Source organism: Loxodonta africana, chromosome 7 (genome assembly GCF_030014295.1).
Source record: "Loxodonta africana isolate mLoxAfr1 chromosome 7, mLoxAfr1.hap2, whole genome shotgun sequence".
Lineage (NCBI taxonomy): Eukaryota > Metazoa > Chordata > Mammalia > Proboscidea > Elephantidae > Loxodonta > Loxodonta africana.
This window is the reverse complement of record NC_087348.1, coordinates 113,892,675-113,909,930: the sequence shown is the minus strand read 5'-3', so window position 1 is coordinate 113,909,930 and position 17,256 is coordinate 113,892,675.

Genomic DNA, 17,256 nt, shown 5'->3' with positions numbered 1-17,256 from the left:
GTTTCATAACCATTGACTTATTCACAAGGTGAGAGATTGTTCTTACTTAAAAGAAGGTCAAGGGGGAACAAAAGAACAAAGAGAAAGAAATAAAACCTAGTGTTCTCATTTATTCATTTAACATATTGGGCTGAGATGAAAAACACAGTTTTTACCTCCAAAAAAAGAATGAGAAAGACAGTGGAAAGGGAAGGGATCATTGAAGGCTTTGTGAAGGGGCTCCTGGAATAATTATAAAATGGGGGTGGCGGGGGAGAAGCCTGACATGTTAGTCTAAATAGAAGGAGCAGCATATGCAAAGGCCAGGCAGTGAGGACTAGGACAGAAGGTTAGGAATTACAACGGTTTCATAAGGCTAAGCGGCCTAAGGAAGTTGTTAACAGGTCGGCTGCTAATTAGAACGTCGGCAGTTTGAATCCACCAGCCGCTCCTTGGAAACCCTACTCTGCCTTATAGGGTCACTATTAGTTAGAATCGACTCAACGGCTCTGGGCTTTAGTTCGACTAAAAGGAGCTCTGGTGGCACATTGGTTAAGCACTTCGCTGCTAACTGAAAGGTCGCTGGTTTGAACCCACCAGCCTCTCCACCAGAGAAAGATGTGGCAGTCTGCTCCCATAAAGATTACAGCCTTGGAAACCCTATGGAGCAGTTCTACACTGTCCTGTAGGGTCGCTATGAATTGGAATTGACTTAATGGCAAAGGGTTTAGTTTGGTGAAAGAGTCCCTGGGTGGGACTAGTAGCCAAAAAGTTGGTGATTAGAATCCATCCAGAGGCTCCTCAGAAGACAGGCCTGATGATCTGCTTCCAAAAGAGCACAGCCATGAAACCCTGCAGAGCACAGGTCTACTCTGAAATACAATGTGATCTCCATGAGTCGGAATTGACTCCATGGCAACAGGTAAGTTTGGCTAAAGAGATGGGATTTTATCCTGAAGGCTGTAGAGGGGGTTCTTGAAAGGTGTTAACAAAGTAAGGGAGCAATGTAATGAGATTTGTGTTTTTAAAAGATCATTTGTGAGGGGGGTGAGTAGTTGGGAGAGAGAATGAGAAGAGCTTCTGGAATACTGGCAATGTTCATTGATAGAGGTGCTGGTTAATGGGTGTGTTTGGTTGAGGAAATTCATCAAGCTGTATTCTTACATATGTACTTCCATGTATGTGTATTATACTTCAATAAAAAATTTCCCGATAAGATCATTCTGTTACCCAAATAAAGAATGAGTTGGATATTAGACGCAAGGTTAAGAATGCAGGCATAGAGTCTATTTGGAAAGCTACTGCTATAATTCGGTGTGAACTAAGATGTTGTGTGCCATTGAGTTGATTCCGACTCATAGCAACTGTATAGGCACAGTAGAACCGTCCCAAAGTTTCCTAGGCTGTAATCTTTATAGGGAAGATTTCCAGGTCTTTTCTCCCATGGATAGTAGGATTCCGACTCATAGTGACCCTATAGGACAGAGTAGAACTGCCCCATAGGGTTTCCAGTGCTGTAATCATTATGGAAGCAGACTGCTACATCTTCCTTCCACAGAGCAACTGGTGGGTTCGAGCCTCTGACCTTTTGGTTAGCAGCCAAGTGCTTTAACCATTATACCACTCAGGCTCCTGTGAACTAAGATAATAGCTGTAAGGGTTAGGAAGAAAATTACAGAAGAATAGATTCAAGAGATATTTAAGAGGCCAGTTCCTTCCTTCGAGAAGTCATCCTGGACACTCACATGCACACACCAATGCTATGTATGCCCCTCTGTGCTCCTTTATATATATATATGTTAAAACATCACGGGGAAGGAATCATGACTGTTTCATTCAAAACTTCATCTCTAGCACCTAGCACAGACCCAGGCATAGAATAGACTCTCAATGAATACTCACTGAATAAATAAATGCTCTTGATGTATTTTATAGAAACTATCTGTCAGCATCCTCATTCCCCACTAGATTGTGAGGAACTCACAGTGGGTAGGTATCAGGAGAACCTGACTGTGTAGATGACTTGCTGTGACCTTGCCTGTTCAGTGGAAAATGCTACATATTCATTAGTCAGAATCCTGGTGGCAACTCTATCAAAGTAGGTTGGCTCTCATTGGCCCAGCCTGGACCCCATGCTCATTCTTGAAGCAACCACTGCGGTCAGGGGATGTGGAATCTTCTTAGGCCCTCCTCTGGAGCTGAGGGATATAATCAGCTTCGTCTAAACTTCATGGACTAACGATCGGGGGCATGATAGTTCCTCTAAGAAAAAAAATGAGGTGCTGTTACCTAAAGAAGAGGGAAGGGATGCAGGCCAGGCAAGAAACACGTCAACTATACCCATGCAAGGAATTATTATTTTAAAGTGAAGAGGCTGGACTAAATGAATGCTAAATGACCATACAGCTTGAAGCATACTATGATTCTTTTTAGTTTGGTAACGATAAACTAATAACTCTTTTTGTATTTTAAGGCCTCTCAGTTTCCACAAAATATTACATAGAATGAACTGGCTTTAAGTTGCAAGCATGAAATAACAAAAGGTCAGGTATAAAGAATGGCCTTTAGACTCTGAGGATTGTGAAAATAATGTAGAAGAGAGCTCTGTAATTCAAGGATCCATTTATCAAGCTGAATGAGCTTGTCCAAGAATATCTGATTCAGTTCCAAACTTAATATAGGACAGTATTTCATGAGCACCAGAACCAGGCAGGTTCCTAGGAGTCTAAGATATTCTTTGTTTTTCCTCAGGAAAATAGACCACTTGGTTCGTTTTAATCCTGTCCTAATGCTACCCACCAGAAGGAGATTTGGTATTTCTTACAGAAGCTTCAAAATGTGTTCTATCTGCCTATGTCACCCAGCTGGAACTTAACTCTGTCAGCGTTGGCTCCAGAAAAACCAGGCTGCCCTCAAATGGGTTACATCTGAGATTTCTGTGACTGAACATTGATCCGCCAAGTATAATTTCAGTTTTTTTCCCAGAAGGAAGAAGAAGGCAGTTCAAAGTTCCTCCCAATATTGTGCACTTACTGGGGACTGGTGACCAGCTTTGTAACCAGGTGTGGTTGGAAAGGCTAATAATCTGTTTGCAGATAGGTGGGAATTGTTTCCTTAAATAGGTAGGAATTGTTTCCTTTGGCAGGTACAATTTTTAAATGCACATAATTGGCCGGATGAGTACGGAAAGAATTGGTGGTTAAAAATTATTAAGAATTGTATAACTCAAGAGCAACTGGTTTAATTATTTTCTGTATGTTGGCTGTTTACATATTAACTATGTTTTGTGTCCATTTTTAATTATGAAAATATCACATTTAAATTAAAAAAAAGTATAAAATCAACAATTCACAATTTATTGTTCATTGCCCTTTTGATAGAAAAAAAATGAAGCTAACACAGACTTATAAGGTTTTTTATTTTGATCCAAGCACAAAAAATTTACTGCCTCTCTAAAAGGTGTTAATGTCAATATGAGAACTTAGTGTATTTGCTCTAAGATTTTACCCTTTAGGCACTCAAGTTCTTCCTGCACATTTATGTGACTGAAAAAGTAATGCAAAAATTTCAAATGTTCAGAAAAATGTGCAAAGTGAAATTTCAGTTAAAGTCAGAAATTTGTACACAGTGTTTTAAAGATTTGGAGGGTTTACCTCTGCATACTTCTTGTTAAACTACTCTTTACTAAAACAGAAATCATTTGCAGTCACGTGTAAAAGTTATGGAATACGTGACCCAACAGAAAACTATTTTGACATTGAAATAAACATGTTAATATCCTACAGTGCAATGCCTGTGTTTAGTAAATATTTGTTGAGTAAATAGATTAATGAATGAATGAACATCATTATTCATTTTCTATTTCACAAGACACTTATGAAACAATCAATTTGTGTACTCATGAAGATTATGCAAAATACTTTGGAGGATAAAATAATGACTAAGATAAATATCATAGCACCGAAATCGAGGGTATAAAGGGTAAGTATCACACTCTTCAGGTTTATCAGCACTATCCCCCATCCCCACCCCAAGTCTGTTGAAGTCTTCAATCAAATGAGTTAACACAAATTCTGTACAGTTTCAGAATCACAAGCACACCAGATTCGGGGTTGCTGGGGAACCTGCCTCTCATCAGTACAGTGGTCAGATGGGTTCCGTTGTACTCATTCCTGTCGTTCTTCATCCAACATGAGGCCTGGGGCACTTGCAATGTTAAGAAATACCTGCTAGATTAATGTGAATGAAATTAGTGACATATACATGATTTTGGAAAAGTTTGGAAAATCAAAGTGTAAATGCATGTTGCTCATATGCAAGGAAAAAATTCCAAAAGTGGAACAGCCAAATTTTAGAGGGTAGCTGTGAGGTGGAATCAACTCAATGGCAATGGCCTTAGTTTTGGTATTTTTAGGTCAGGTTTACTGTGGCCAAATAAACCACAGCCTTAGAAATCGTGCATAATGCCTAAGGGGGGAAACCACATTAATAATGCTGCTTATAATAAGATCATTTTCAACTACCCTAGAAGGAAAGTTTGGCCTGCCTTTACTTCTAGTAATGTTTAGTGCAATGAGCATTGGTAGCACAATGGTTAAGTGCTCGGCTGCCAACTGAAGGGTTTGCAGTTTGAACCCACGAACCCATGAACCCACGTAGCGGCTCCACAGGAGAAAGACCTGGGGATCCGCTCCTGTAAAGATTACAGCCTAGGAAGCCCTAGGGGGCAGTCACATAGGGTCACTATGATCAAAAATCGACTCAAGGGCACTTAACAACAACAACAGCGTTTAGTGCAATTCAACAAACCTTTGGTCTTTGGGGAGAGACAGAGAGACAGATGAACAAACACTGTCCAGGTTGTCTAAACTGCATTGCAGGAATTACTTCTGTCTCGGCAGCACCTTTGGGACAGAAAAAGAAAGCCTCTCTTTCTAATGTGAGCCCAATGCTCAAAGACTTAGTTTCTTGTGTCATCCAAGGCAACAGTGTAATAACAGCAACTCCGAAAATCAGAAAAGAGAAATCGAATGTGAGTGAAAGACAGATGCAGTCTGACCACTTATTTGCAGAGCCCACCGGTCCTCACTTTCACCACCGAACAGCCATTTCGCTTCTGTGGCTCCTTCAGTGCTTTCCTGGGCCCCATTTCCCAAGCCGCAGTTTGAGAAATAGTAACGGGGACTCTTGGTAGAAGATTTTGATATGATGACTCCAAGATTTGTTGTGTTCCTTTAAAAGATAAATACTTTAGTTTTTTTTTTCTTTTATGTGTCATGACATGACTCATTTGTCATATCAGGCTTGTAGAGCTATTTCCAAAGTGTTTTCCAAGCAATGCAGGACTGAGAATTAATTGTTCTATATTGATATTTGCAGGGCTACATTAGGGTCAGATCTGGTTTGTGCTTATAAACTTACAAAAGCTATAACCTCCTTCAATAGCATTTATTGGATACCAGTATGTCCCAGGAACGTGGGATATAACTGAACAAAACAAATCCCTGCCCTGATTTTTATGCTCAACACATCCGTTAATTATAGCTTCAGAGCAATTCCAGACCTAAAGTGTCTCAAGGTTGATGTCAGGTGCTTTGAGTGTTAGGCTGTCACTAATCCTGCCCACTTGCCTTTTGAAGCGGCACTTCCTTGATATCCTTGTCACATTGTCCTTTGTCACTTCTATATTGATCAGTTGTCATTGTCAGATTAGGAGATTCTTTTAGGCACCTATCTTTCCAACATTCTCATCTCCATTTACAGTTAGACAGTTGGTCAGATTGTCAAGGATGTTTTTCAAGTTGAAGCGAAGCGACTATCCGTTGGGTGGATATTAGTTATAGAGACGTGGAAATATAAATGAGGAGGTAGCTATTTAGCCCACATATCTCCTCCAAGCAGGAGCTATAAGTAAGCCCGATAAAACTAAAGGCAGTTGAATTATGAAGATTCTTTTGGTTGCAATTATAGTGACTTCGTGGAAGCAGCTTCAGGTAAAAAAAAAAAAAAAAAAAGAGCAAGAGGGAGGCAAAATTTACTATCATCTTAGAAGTGAGTCTCATAGAGCCCAAGGGGAGAGCTAGCCCTCAGGGAGGGACCCAGACAGGACTGATAACCTTGTCTGGATTCTGCATCTCTCCCTCCTCCCACCCTCCCCTCCAGATCAGTTTTCTCTGCTCCCCCACTTCACTTGGCAGAAGATGGTTCCCCCAGCGGGAGCTTCCAATCAACAGTAGAGAGGACTAGCAGATTTTGAACCCCAATTTTATATCTTTGGCAGCCAGAGTTTTACTAGCCCCTCTTGGGCCTGGTATCACAATGGTGCAATTAGCATGGCCAGGACTGGGTTTTATAGTACAGTGGTGATGGTAAGTGGATTGGTGTGGAGGGATGGGGGTCAGTGGTGGCTGGGTTCTCAGAGGAATGAGCATCTTAGTGAGATGAACACCACTGGAAAGGTGCTACGAACTGCTTTTTTATTTATTTAATTTTTGATTGCACCTTAGGTGAAAGTTTACAGCTCAAGTGATTCTTTCATACAAAATTTTTATACACATATTGCCATGTGACACTAGCTGCAATCCCTACAATGTGACAGCATACTCTCTTTCCACCCCCGGTTCCCTGAGTCCATTCAATCAGTTCTTGTCCCTTCCTGCCTTCTCATCCTGCCTCCAGACAGGAGCTATCCATTAGGCCTCATGCATCTGCTTGAACTGAGAAGCACACTCTTCACGAGTACTATGTTTTATAGTCCAGTTTAATCTTCGTCTCAGGACTAGTCTTTGGGAATGGTTTCTGTTCTGGGTTAACATAGCATCCGGAGGCCATGGCCTCAGAGATTCCCTCAGTCTCAGTCAGACCATTAAGTCTAGTCTCCTTATGTAAGTCTGAGTTCTGTTCCACACTTTTCTCCTGCTCCATCACGGATTTTCTGCTGTGTTTCCTGTTAGGGCGGTCAATTGCTGATAGCCGGGCACCATCTAGTTCTTCTGGTCTCAGGCTGATGGAGTCTCTGATTTATGTGGTACTTTTGCCTCTTGGGCTAATATTTTCCTTGTGTCTTTGATGCTCTTTGTTCTCCTCTGCTCCAAGTGAGTTGGGACCAATTGATATGTCTTAGATGGCCGCCTGCAAGCTTTTAAGACCCTAGACATCATTCACCAAAGTGGGGCTACCAGCTGCTTTTAAATTTTTATTTATTTTTTTGGATAATCAAGAAGGGATATTCCACAGTCTACTGTTTCTATGAATAAGTACTTCCTTATGCCTGAAGTAGATACTTGAAAAAAATTTGTTAGGAAAATTTTTAAACATACTCAAAAGTAGGAAGAATAAGGTGATAAACCCCCAGTTCTATTCACCAAGGTTCAACAATTACTAAGATTTGCCACATATTCTTCACCTATTCCTTTTTATTTGTTCTTTTTTTCTTATATATTTTAAAGTAAATCCCAAGTATCATGGCATTTCACCCGTACATACTTCAGTGTGCATCTTAAAAATATATAGTTTTTTTTTTGTTGTTGTTAAATAACCATGATGCTATTATCAGACTTCAAATATGACAGAATTGTCCTGGTATTTTCTAAAACACAGTCTCGAAATTAACTTTTTAACAGGGATTATTCGAACCAGTATCTAAATAAGGCTAAAAACATTGCATTTTGTTGCTATAGCTTTTAAGTCTCTTTTTATCTCAAGTAGTCCTCTACAACATTTGATATATTTTCTCCATTCTTTGATTTTTAATATATTTAGGTCTTTGTTTCTAAGGTGTGTCTCTTGTAGACAACATATTGATATGTCCTGTTTTTTCAATCCATTCCATCACTCTATGTCTCTTTGTGGGTGCATTTAAGCCATTTACTTACATTCAGTGGGATTATTGATAGGTGTGAGTTTACTGCTGTCATTTTGGAATGCTTTTTTGTGGTGCTAACGTTTTCTTTGTTCTTACTGTTCTACGCTGAATCTTTTTTGTTTGTGGATTTTTTTTTTTTTTTTCATTTCTTTCCTGTTTGTAGATTTTGTGTTCACTAAGACCCTTATGTTTTTCTTCTTTATTTTGATGAGTAGATTTGTTAACTTTCTTTTTGGTTACCTTGAAATTTGTTCGTATCTTCCTAAGTTTAAACCAGTCTTTTATTACTTGGTATCACCTTGACTTCCTCTCCATGTGAACTTTCTATACCTACGCTGTTTATTTCCCCTTTTATTGTTCTGATGTTGCTGTCATTTATAGACTGACATCTTTGGTTCCCTGCTGTAAATTTTTTAGTTTTGTTTTATCCTCAAGAGTTCATTATCTAGGTTGGCATCTGGCCGATGCTGTCTTCTGTGCTGATTCAGATTGTTGTCTGATGTTGTTTGTTCTCTAAATGAAGGACTTACTTTAATAATTCTTGTAAGCTTGGCTTGGTTTTTACGTATTCCCTTAATTTCTGTTTATCTGGAAATGTCATAATTTTGCCATCATATTTAAGTGAGAGTTTTGCAGGATTTATTATTCTTGGTTGGAAGTTTTTTTCTTTCCAAATTTTGTGTATGTAATCCCATTGCTTTCTTGCCTGCATGGTTTCTGCCAAGGAATCAGAGTTTAGTCTTATTGCTTCCTCTTTGTATGTGACTTTTTGTTTTTTCTCAAGCTGTTGTCAGAATTCTTTCTTTGTCTTCGGTTTTACTGAGTGTGATTATGATATGTCTTGGTGTTTCTCTTTTGGGGTCTATTCCACATAAGGTTTGTTGAGCTTCTTGGATGGTTGACTTTTCATCTTTCATGATATTAGGGAAGTTTTCTGTCAGCAAATTTTCAGTGATCCTCTCTCTGTTTTCCGTTTTCTCCCCCTTTTCTGCAACTCCAATTACACGCAGATTTTTGCTTGTGATTGTATCCTACAACATTCTCAGGGCTTCTTCATTTTTCTTCCTTCTTTTCTCTGATTTTCCTCCAAGTGTTATGCAAGGGTTTGTCAATTTCGCTGATCCTATCTTCCATTGTTTCAAATTTGCTCCTAAAACCTTCTATTGAACTGTCCACTTCTGAAATCTTGTTGTTTATCTTTGAATTTCTAATTATCTTATATGATTTCTAGTTGTTTATTTATCTTGACATTTTGTTCCTGAATTCTTCCATTGTTTTGTCTGTCTTTTCCATGATTTTCTCTATTTTTTCTTTATTTTTGTCTACATTTTCTTTCATATGTTGGAGAACCCTGAATACTAGAGTTTTGAATTTCCAATTGGGTAGTTCCAGTGCCTTTTCCTCTAGCAGAAGGTCATCTGGTATTTTATTTTGGTTGCTTTCTGGAGCCATCCTCTCCTAGTTTTTTAAATGTTTTGATATTGTCTGCTGTCTCCAGGACATTCCTCTACAACATTTAAACTATGTCATTGACTTGTTACAGAATTTGGGTCAATTACCCTGTATACCCAGACCCCGGATTTGTCTTTTGATTCCTAGTGGTGCCATTTAACTTGTTTCTCTAATCTCCATGTGTTGTTGTTGTGTGTCATTGAGTCTGTTCTCACTCATAAACCAAAAAAAAAAAAAAAAAAAAACCAAACACATTTCCGTGGAATCAATCCTGACTCATAGCAACCCTATAGGGTAGAGCAGAACTGCCCCTTAGGGTTTCCAAGGAGCAGCTGGTGGATTCAAACTACTGACTTTTTGGTTAGCAGCTGAGTTCTTAACCACTGCAACACCAGGGCTTCATATAAAACATAGCATTTACAAATTCAACATTTTTTACATACACAGTCAACGACACTGATTACATTAATTGTGTGGTGCAGCCATCACCTGTGCAGTCTGATGAGTTTTGACAGTTAGTTGTATACATCCGTGAAAACCACCGCCACAATCAAGTGACAGAACATTTTCATCACCCCCAAAAGATTCCTCATGCCCCTTTGCATCCATTGTTGGTATGCTCGAGTTCATTGTTATGATTACTTTGTTTTCTAAGTGGTTTCCAACCTAGGGGGCTCATCTTCCAGCACTATATCAGACAATATTCTGTAATGATCAATACAGTTTTTATTGGCTAATTTTTGGAAGTAGATCTCCAGGCCTTTCTTCCTAATCTGTCTTAATCTGGAAGCCTGTCCATGATAGGTGATCCTGCAGGCATTTGAAATACCAGTGGCATAGCTTCCAGCATCACAACAACACACACGTTGATCTGTTCTCTTTAATTAAGTCTAGAGGTACGGTTCTGTCTGAACCCAGGGTGTAGTTTATCCATATGGCAATTTTTATTCCCTTTCCCCAAATACCAATGATTTTTATGGATATTCCGCCTGAAAAACGTTCCAGGAACCAGCGACGTGTCCAGATTTTTGCAACATGCATCATCCATCCTTGTAGCAATTCCAGTCATTTATCTAAATTTTACATTTTTTAATAAGAAATGAGAAAGTAGAAGCACATACTTCATGAACACATCAACCCGCCAACTCAGTTTATAAAGTTTTTGGACATATAACTGAGGAGATATGGAAAACTCCAAAATGCTCAATGTATTAAAAATTTACACTGAAAACAAAAAGTGAAATTGTTAGAATAGCCCAAATGCTTATTTCTATGATTCGAATGGATCCTTAACTATCGGTTCTGTTTTAATTAACTGCCCTTGCCACTTCTTGCTTTTTAGCTTTAGTCCTGAACTTCTGGCTTACCTAGATTAATAGCTGTAGACAAATTTTCTGCCTTGTTGTTTTACTTTTAGGAATGTCCTTTAAAAGAACTCGTAAAACTCTCCTACAAAGAAAGGGAACATAGAAAATAAGAGGAAAAAAAAAAAATCAAGCTTAATTTGACTGACTCATAATCTAAACCACTGAGAAAGTCAATCGGTAACATTCATATTTCCTTCGTGCTTTGTGATGATTGGTGGCCAAGGATATTTCTGGATTGCTTTCCTCCTTTGGCACGAATGAAGGTGAAAAACAGGAAACTGTTAAATCTTATCGCTTTGTGTGGAATCTGCTAAGAATCATAATGTATCATTCAAAACTTGTATTGACCTCTCCTTGGTTTTTAATCTGGGGATAATAGTTGCTTCCTGGCTAAGCAGCAGGAGCTCCACATAGTCCCTGGGTATTGTCCTTGGTAAGCAGCTGCACTCAATAGACCAGATGGGATGGGAATTGCCTCCTGGGTGGGCATACCTGAAGGACTTGCAAATCATCAGCTCTTCACACCATTGCTATTGAGTGATTCCAACTCATCGTGACACCATGTATAACAGAGTAGAACTGCTCCATAGGGTTTTCTTGGCTGTAATCTTTAAGAAAGCAGATGGCCAGGCCTTTCTTTCACAGTGCCACCAATCTTTAGGTTAGTAGTCAAGTTCTAACCATAGACATTCCAAAACCCTTGCCTGTGTATAGACAAATCAGTTGAGAGCTGGGTACTCAGGTCTTGTGTGACCCACCTGCATGTCCTCCAGGCTCCTCTCCTCTAGCTCACAGCCTTGCTTTTTAGAATTGCACTTTGGAATGAAGCCATTGGCCTATGTTGTGGACCTGCCTGATAAATGCCTGTATGAACCTCAGTCCCCTGCCTGAGGCTATTGTGAAGAAAGTTATTCATTTCAACACACTGTGGCCTCTTCATGAGGATACCTGAGATAGCTTTGTTTTCTGGCATCAGTACCAAAAATTAGTCATTCTTTTCCTGAGGAATTTTTGTTGTTTTTAATATGAACACTGTGACTCGTTTAATTTACCAGGTTTTCCTTTCAGTATTCATTGCCAGAATCAAACTTGAAAAACATTAACTTAAAATTTGGGTGAAATAAGGATCAGGATCAGAAAAAACATACCTTAATGACCTATGCATACCTACAATAAACCAAAAAACTCGTTGCCGAGGAGTTGATGCTGATTCATAGTGACCCTATAGGGCAGAGTAGAAAAGCCCCATAGGGTTCCCAAGGAGCAGCTGGTGGATCTGAACTGCCAACTTTTTGGTTAGCAGCCTAGTTCTTAACCACTGTGTCACCAGGGCTCCATAACTATAATAAAAAAAAAATAATAGGGGGACCATGAATTTGATTGTTGGAAGAATCCTAGCATAAAGCCTTAAATCTTTTTTTTGAACTAGTCAGAGTATAAAGAAATAAGGGACAGAGGGGGAGAGGAGATCTAAAGGGTAAGAAAATAAAAATTAAAAGTAACTGGGGCATGTTAAGAAATGAAAGATATAAAAGGATCTTGATAAGCAGTGAAGAAGTTTTTTCATAACATTTATTGTGTCTGTCTCATAAATATAACACATATTTACTATATGAAAAATTTTAAATATAGAAAAGTATAAAGAAGAAAATGAAGTTTACCTGTAATGTTCCTCCCCCACCCCCACCCCAATACAAACAGTCTATATTTTGGTATTTAACAAATACACAGTATATATAAACTAGGATCATATTATAATATCACTTCTATTTCACTTTCTCCTCTTAACATGATAAGCATTGTCCCATGCTTTTAAATTCACATGGGAAGCATGACTTTGACAGTTGCATCATATTTTATTATTTGGTAATTTTTAAAATCATCCCCTCCATTGGGCAAAGTGGTTAAGATCTTGACTGCTAACCAAAAGGTCGGCAGTTTGAATCCACCAGCTGCTCCTTGGAAACCCTATGGGGCACTTCTACTCTGCCCTTTAGGGTCTCTGTGAGTCGGAACAGACACGTTGACACGTAACAACAACAACACTGGGCATTTAGGTGGTTTCGGTTATTCATGATTATAAATGTTACTGGCACGAACAACTCTGCACATGAATCTAGGTGGGAAGATGTGCAGTGGGGCAACGAAGAACAGGATGTAACTACAAAAGTAACCAGGGCCCCAGAGTGGATTGAAGACTCCTTGCAAAGAAGAGGAAAACCAAACCCGTTGCTATCCAGCTGACCCACTTCCAACTAGTAGTGACCATATAGGACAGAACTGTCCCAGAAGGTTTCCAAACCGGAGAAGTCTATAATCTTTAGGGAAGCAGACTGGCACATCTTTTTCCTGCAAAGCAGCTGGTGGGTTCAAACTGCTGACCTTTCAGTTAGCCCCCCAGTGCTTAGCCATTTCTCCACCAAGGCTCCTTGCAAGGAAGGAGAAAGGCCCTCTCTAGCAGCTGGTCATAGACAGCCTGATGTGGGGCCCCAAGTCATAGGAGAAAGGCTGAGTAAACAGGGAGGAGCTTGTTTACTGAACAGGAGCAAGGTAGAAATCAGAAAAGAAATCCCTGAGTGTTTATAAAGTCTTAATTTTTTTTTTTTTTTTAGGAACTCAAGTGAAAACAGGACATCATTTTTACTGGATGAATAAAAGTCAATACTCCCCACCCACTGGACTTTATGTGTGGCATCCTAACGTACATTCTACAGGCAAAAAGGTTGCTAGTAAAAATTTTTAGAAGGTTAAGATTTTAGATACATAGAAATAGCAAATGCTTTTTCTCAAACCTAGGTAAATGACTGATGTTGTTTAAGATGTAATCCTCCGATTTTAGGCATTGGCTCAAAACACTGTTTTTGAAGTAGCCAGTGATGACAGATTTCCGTAAACATGGTGGTGGTTGGAATTGGCTTACACGTAGGTTCCGATCTAGTGAGCACTAACTAAATGGAAATTTTTATATTAAATCTAGAAACATTTGGTTCTTGACTAAAGATAATATTGACTGTTTTGTAGTAAAGATATTTAATTTTTTTTTACTGTAAGGTTTCAATTTTTTAATTTGTTGTAAAAAACTATGTAAAAACAATTCGTCATTTCAACCTTTTTTATGTGTACAATTCAGTGACCTTAATTATGCTTACCATGTTGTATAGCTATCACCACTATCCATTTCCAGATTTTTCATCACCCTTAACAGAACACAGTATAAATATTTTTGAGTAGGGCAGGGACATGCCCTGTCAACAAATCTTTGTTGACTGACCATGTCCCCATGCTTGTTGACTGGGCATATCCCCTCCCTACTTAAAAATCTTTGTTGACTAGATTTGATTTATTACATTAAAGACTGAGTAATAAATTGGAAATGGTAAACTAGAGGAAGTTTTAAGATGAATTTAGACTAGAGAGGAAGGCAAATGAAGGGAGCATGACCAGAATACTTATAAGAACTTTTAAAAAGAAGGGTGACGGTGAGTAAAACACTACAGCTATGTATAGAATGAAAAACTGGAAAAACCCAAGTATCTAATATTAGAAAAGTAAATGAGTAAATTTAGGACAAAAATATAATTTTTATATAATTTCTAAAAGTATGATTTTAATGAATGGGAGATTATATAACATTGTGTAAAAAGGGATAATAAAAGTATACACAGTAGGATTCTAAACATGCAAAGGAAAACATATGTATAGAAAAAAGAATTTTTAAAATATCAGTATGTTACCAGTGAGTGTTTCTGGGAACTGAATCACAGATGAACTTTTTTCCTTTCGATTTCTTTGTATTCTAATTTTCTATACCGCACGTATATTAGTTTTACAATTAGGGGGAAAAAGGAAGACCTTTTTTTTCTTTTCTCTTTTTTAACCCAGTAATACTGTAAAATGTTCTTTTTTAAAAAAGATACTTTCATAAATTTTCTGGTTCCTTGCTATTTTGTGGGCAAATGCCACAGAAATGACTAGCTCTACCAAGGCTAATATCAAAATGATTGTCGCTGCATCAAAGATCTTTTATGTATGTCATTCACACACTAACTCTTACCTATACCTAGATTGATTTCTGACTTTTATGAATGAGCATAATTATACTATAGTGAAGGGTTAAGATTTATAACATATTTATAGTATATGAGAATATAATGAACTAAAGACTCAATAAGCACAACTTCGTTTCAAATTGTTTCATATATTTAATAGAATAAATTGAAGTAGAAGCCCAATTATTCCAACTGTAACAACTGAAAATAAGTATAATATTTTCCTACATTGTTTTCAGATGCTTAGCAAAGTTTACCAACAGTCTTTCATTAGTTTAGATTAATTTATAGATAGGATTTCATACCAACCATAGATATTACAGACTAACATACATTTTTTTACACATCTTAAATGGTGGGAAAAAGTGTGAGTTTCTTCTCTGTCCTTCAGACATCCGGAGAAAGTGGTTTCTTCTTACTGGAAAAATTTATTCATCTTATCCTAGAGCAAAGAAATATGTGGACAAATGAGTAAGTATTTCACTTTGCGAAAATGCTCTTTGATCCCAATCCCACTTTATAAACTAAATTTGATTTCACCTTCCCAACAATAAGTAGTTCATTTGGTAGAGCAGAATGCGAGAGCCATACCCATGTAATCCAAGTAACTGGAGAAACCAATACGCAGTCTTCTAGACCTTCACTACTCAATGAATAGTTGCTGGACAAACAGCACCTGCATCACCTCGGAGCTAGTTAGAAATGCAGAATTACAGACCCCACCCCGAACCATATCAGAATCTGAAATTTTTTTTTGTTACTGTTGTCTCGAATCCATTTTTTTTCTGCTTTTTTAAAATATATTTTTGTTGTTGTTCCTGTTGAGAATATACACAACAGAACACACACAAATTTAACAACTTCTACTTGTACAATTCAGTGACATTGATTACAACCTCTGAGTGGTACAACCATTGTCACCCTCCTTTTCCAATTGGTTCTTCCCCCACGAACATAAACTCACTGCCCCCTAAGTCTCCTATCTAATCCTTCTAGTTGCTGTTGTCAGTTTGATCCCATACAGATAAATCTTAAAAGAGCACAATGCTGAAGGCAGACATTCTTTACTAGTTGAGCTAAAGTATTGTTTGATTTTATGAAGACTTTAGAGGACATTTTTGATTTCAGGTTTAAAAGATTTAAAGACTATCTTAGGGTAATAGTTTCAGGGGTGAAATGCAAATTTCAGCCACATCCCCATGTGATTTACAGGCACGTTAAAACTTGAATAACACTGGGGTAAACCTTTTTTTTTTGTTATATGGCACAGAATGAAAAGGAAATGAAAGAGTAAACGAATGAACCTTGTTAGTATAGTAAAAATATGTGCTTCTGAGGCCCTCATGGAAACATGCTTAAGAACTATAATTAGATAATAATAATTTTAAATTTTAATTTGAAATGATGTGTATTGGATGTTGGAAGAGTCAAAACCAACATGTTGCTGATGAGAAGGATAAAAAGGTGGCAGTGAGGTTTGACTGCATTTACTTAAGTATTACTTTGTGGGAGAAGTTCCTGGAAACCTCATTGTAATCCATGGAAAAACTTCTCTTTGAAAGTTTCAGTTCCAAGAGCTGTTTATAAAATATACTCAGCTTTTCATGAGTCATACTCTGAAGTCAGTAGTTTCCCTTGCTTTTTCTTCTATTATTTAGCAGTTTCACGTGGGGAAAGTCACGTACTTTTGTGGAGAGGAGAGACATTTGTAGGTGAGCAACAAGGTTCTGAACACACAATAGACATTCAGTATATACTTCCTGTGTCATTCATTCATTGGTCGTTCTTGTGACAAACAGTGATTTGTCTGCTATGCCAGGTACGATGCTAAGTGCCAGGTACACAGTGATGAGTGAAAGAGACAGGATCCCTTCCTTCATGGAGCTTTCCATAGTGTATGAATTACTACTGACCAAGTTTTTTAAGTTATCTGTGGATTTTATTCATCTATGGTATCTCCCTGCCTAGCATCTTCCCTTTATCATTGATGAGAAATGGCTAATGCGTTTAATTCATTTTTTTATTATTGCTGAAAATATACACAGCAAAATATACACCAGTTCAATAAATTTGATGAACAATTACATGTACAATTCAGTGACATGGATTACATTCTTCAAGTTATGAAACCATTTTTACCCTCATTTTCTGAATTGTTCCTCACCCACTGACAAACTCACTACTCCCTAAATTCCTATCTTATTTTTCAAGTTGCCGTTGTCAGTTTGATCTCATATAGATAGTTCTTTAAAAGAGCACAATGCTCAAGGCAGACATTCTTTACTAATTAAGCTAAACTGTGGTTTGGTTTAAAGAAGACTTTGGGGGATGTATGTGATTTAAGGTTTAAAGATTATCTCAGGGCAATAGTTTTGGGGGTTCATGCACCTTTAATGGCTCCAGAAATTCTGAATTCCCCCAGAATTTGAAATTCTGTTCCACAGAAATGTCTAATTTTTAGTTTTTAATCTGCTTCAGGTAGACCGATAAATTGTGATTTGAATAGCAGATAGTAGCAGTTCATATCCTGGCAAAATGCAACTTC